General features: G+C 41.7%; 1 non-coding gene across 1 annotated transcript; it reads right to left on the bottom strand.

Moving 5' to 3' along the window:
• Window positions 1–735: 735 nt before the first annotated feature.
• Window positions 736–842, bottom strand: LOC112535527. The gene has a single exon (XR_003079641.1). It is a non-coding gene; the product is annotated as a small nucleolar RNA R71 (small nucleolar RNA).
• Between the last annotated feature and the right edge of the window lie 3,705 nt (window positions 843–4,547).

The following is a 4,547-nucleotide window of genomic DNA, read 5'->3' as shown; positions in this document are numbered from 1 at the left end:
CCTTAGATTGTAGCTACACAATTAGCTTATCAAGTTTTTGGCGCCATTGTTGGGGATCACTTTTGTGTGAACTATAATGAATTTGTGTTTATTTTAATCTAGCCATTTTTATTTTCTGTCTATTCATTTTTTTATATATATTTTTTATTATTGTATTTATTCTTGTGTTCTTTGGTTGCTGCCTTTTCATTTCAGGTAGTTTATGATTAGGAGCTCTAATCCTACTCCTATAGACCATCTTGCTGAACCAGAGCGATCCCTCCATTTGTTAAGGAAGCGTATGCAAGAAGAAGAGGATGCACAGATAGAGTTTGAAGCCCCTGTGAATAGATCAGCAGGGATGGGAGACAACAACCGAGCTACGGATGAAGCCAGGACAATGTATGAGTTTGGTAGACCTTTTCTTGAGGGGACACAAACGAGTATATTGCGACCACCTGTGGCAGCCAACATCTTCGAAATAAAGCCAAACGTGATACAAATGGTCCAAAATAGTGTACAATTTGGGGGACTAGCGAGCAAGGACCCAAACGCTCACATCGCTAACTTCTTGAAGATCTACAACACCTTCAAGATAAATGGAACAACTGATGATGCCATTTGGTTAAGAATTTGTTTCCTTTTCTCCGAGGACCGAGCAAAAGATGGTTGCGATCCTCCCATTAACTTATTACGACATGGAGATCATTGGTTGAAAATTTTTTATATAAGTACTTTCGTCCTGCTAAAACTGCTAAATTGAGAAATGATATATCTTTTTTTATGCAGTTCGATAATGAGAGCATGTACGATGCTTGGGAGAGTTACAAAGATTTGCTTCGGTGTTGCCCGCACCACGGACTACCAGTATGGATGCAGGTCCAAACCTTCTACAGCGGTTTGAACTTTGCTACTAGGCAGATGGTAGACACTGCAGCAAGTGGGGCCCTGAACAGTAAGACGCTGGAGCAGGCATAAAATCTGATAGAGGAGATGGCCATGAATAAATACCAATGGCAATCCTCCAGGAGTCGGCCAGTCAAGTAGGGAGTAGTCAACCAGCTAGACTCCACAGTAGCCTTGGCAGCTCAAGTGGAGTTTCTGACTAAGAAATTAGACCAGCTTCAGATGCCGATTCATGCAGCCTAGGTAAGCTACGACTTTTATGGTGGCCTGCACTACGGTGCAAACTGTAATACGGGAGGTATGTTTGCTTCGCTTTCTAATTCTTCATCTTCTATTATTTCTACTGACTTTGAATAGGTAGACTACATGGGTAATGCACCTAGACAACGGAACAACCCATACAGCAATACATACAACCCCGGTTGGCGTAGTCATCCAAAGTTCGGTTGGAGAAACAATAACGCCCAAGGTCCACTGAAGCTTCGGAGATCGCATCAAGAGCAGCCACCACAATAAAGTGGACCATCACAACTTCCTCCACCAGCCAAGAAGAAATCTAACTTGGAGGAGCTGATGATGAAGTTTGTCACGTCAACTAAGACGAGGTTCCAGCAGACCGACAGTGCTCTTAGAAATTAGCGGGCGTCCATTCAGAACTTAGAGAGTCAGATTGGGCAGATTTCTAAGATGTTGTCTGAGAGGCAACAAGGATCGCTCCCCAGCACTACAAAGTTATACCCGAGGGAGCATTGCAAGGCTATCACTTTACGATCAGGTAAATAGTTATCTAGCTCTTTACCATTAGCTGATGATGATAATGTTTCCATGCAGGATAAGCCAGCTAGGAAGAAGCCAGAGCCTGAGGTGATAGAAGCAGAGAAAATAGAAGACAGGCAGAAGAGCCCTGTGAGAGAGTACCAGCCACCGGTCCCCTACCCTGCTAGACTTAAGCAGGAGAAGGTTGATAAGCAGTTTAGTAAGTTCCTTGACTTGTTTAAACAACTGCGTATTAACCTACCTTTTATTGAGGCTATTTCGCAGATGTCAAAGTATGCCAAGTTCTTAAAGGAAATTTTGAGAAACAAAAGGAAGCTAGAGGACTTGGGACTAGTGACTTTGAATGAGGAGTGTTCAGCTATTCTTCAGAACAAGCTGCCACTCAAAAGGAGAGATCCAGGGAGTTTTACTATTCCCTGCATAATTGGTGATTTGCCTATTAGTGGTGCATTGGCTGATTTAAGAGCTAGTATTAATTTGATGCCCACTATTTTGTTTAATAAGTTAGGTTTGAGTGAACCTAAGCCCACTAGGATGAGCATTCAGTTAGCTGATAGGATTGTTAAGATTCCTAGGGGTATTATTGAGGATATGCTTGTTAAGGTAAACAAGTTTATTTTTCCTGTTGATTTTATAGTTATGGACATGTAAGGTGAGAGTGTTGTGCCTTTGATCTTGGGTAGACCTTTTCTTGCAATATCGAGGGCTGTTATAGATGTTTGTGATGGAAAGCTTCAGTTTAAGGTAGATGATGAGACCATTACCTTCGACTTAGCTACTACTATGAGACATTCTTTAGACCATGATGATGTTGTGTCCTATGTGGATATTCTGGATGACGTGGTTGAGTATCATTTGCAGGAAATATTGCTTGATGATCCTTTGCAGGTAGCATTACAAGGAGATGAGGAGGAGCTTTCCAACGAGCAAGTGTTGGAGCAGCTTGCTAGTTTGTTGGCTACGGAGCCTAGCTGTTCTAATGACCCTTTTCTTTCTCTTGACAGGTCAGGAGTACATAAAGTAAAGTCTTCTTTTGAGGACCCCCCAGCCTTAGAATTGAAGGAGTTACCTAAGCACTTGAGCTATGGATTCTTGGATGAGGAAGAAAAGTTGCTTGTGATTATTGCAATAGATTTGACACTTGAGGAGCGAGCAAAGACTTTAGACTCTCTCAAGAGGTATAAGAAGGCCTTTGCCTACAAGATTGCTGATATTTCCAAGATCAACCTAGTTTCTGTTCTCACAAGATTTTTATGGAGGATAGCTATAGACCAACAGTTCAGCTACAGAGGTGGTATAACCCGAACATGAAGGAAGTAGTGAAAAAGGAGGTAATTAAGCTCCTTGATGCAGGTTTAATTTATCTTATTTCTGACAGTTCTTGGGTGAGTCCTGTGTAGGTTGTGCCAAAGAAAGGAGGCATTATAGTAGTTCACAATGAGAAGGATGAGCTGATACCCACACGGACGGTTACAGGATTCTGAGTTTGCATTGATTACAGGAGGCTTAATGATGCAACTTGGAAGGATCACTTCCCTCTTCCTTTCATTGATAAGATGTTAGAGAGATTGGTAGCCTTGATGTATTTTCAAGATATTTTCAGATTCCAATTGCACTTGAAGACCAAGAGAATACGACTTTCACCTGCCCCTACGAGACTTTTACTTATAGACGGATGCCTTTCGGTCTATGCAATGCGCCAGCTACATTTCAGTGGTGTATGATGGCTATTTTTGATGATATGATTGAGGAATCGATGGAGGTATTTATGGATGACTTTTATGTTTTTGGTAATTCCTTTTCTCACTATTTGGCAAATTTAGAACGCATGTTAGCTAGGTGCATTCACTTGGTGCTAAATTGGGAAAAGTGTCATTTTATAGTGAGATAGGGAATTGTTCTAGGGCATAAGATTTCACATGTAGGGATAGAAGTTGATAGAGCTAAAATAGAAACCATATCTAAGCTGCCACCCCCTAGGACTGTTAGGAGTTTCTTAGGCCATATTGGGTTCTACATAAGGTTTATTAGAAATTTCTCTGAGAATGCTAGGCCTCTTACTCAATTACTATTTAAGGATGCTGATAGGCATCATACTACACATGTTTGCATGCCCAATTGCTTACATTTTTATGCATGATTATCTCGTTTTATGCTAGAATCACCTGCCTTTTGTTTCCTTTCTCGTTTCAGGTCATTTTTGAAGGACACTATCAGCAATCGAGGAAATACGCGTGATTACGGACCAGAATCCATCAAATTGGGTGAGGACTAGCACCCCGAGGGTTGAGCACGGTCTAGACTCCGGGCGTGCTGAATTGCCAACTAGCTGCCTTCCAAGAGTGCCTTTTGGCATGTTTAAAGTAGCCACCACGGCCCGGGTGGTGGCTCGGACCCGACTTAGGCACGGCGGAAGAGGTCAACACAACGGAACCTTTAGGTTCAAGACGGCTGGACTCATGTCTTGACGGCCAGTGAGCTTGACCACGGCCGTACTGAAGAGACTATATAGGCAAAAGTTCAATTTGGTGAGTGGAGGCTCGACTTTCTCTGACCTAATTCCAATATACACTCAATTCACTTGTTTTCTAGACCTCAATTGTCGACCTTGGGAGATAAAATTCATCAATTGAGGGAGGATTACACTTGTTTTCAACATCGATTTGAAGATTAAAACAACATTTGGGAGCATTCAAGAGGCAAATTAGGGTTTGATATTTTGGATTGGGAACTTAGGGTTTCTCATCCAACTTGAAAGAGAAGGGTGTACATGCCTTCAATTTTCTTTTCCTTATTTGTTCCTTATTTTGGTTTAACTATGAACATGAGTAGCTAGATCTTTTGAACCCATTGGGGTCTTTATTGTGATGGATTGTGCTTAGTTG

The sequence above is a fragment of the Ricinus communis genome, chromosome 2, assembly GCF_019578655.1.
Source record: "Ricinus communis isolate WT05 ecotype wild-type chromosome 2, ASM1957865v1, whole genome shotgun sequence".
In the NCBI taxonomy this organism is placed as follows: domain Eukaryota; kingdom Viridiplantae; phylum Streptophyta; class Magnoliopsida; order Malpighiales; family Euphorbiaceae; genus Ricinus; species Ricinus communis.
This window is presented reverse-complemented; position numbering and strand designations above follow the sequence as displayed.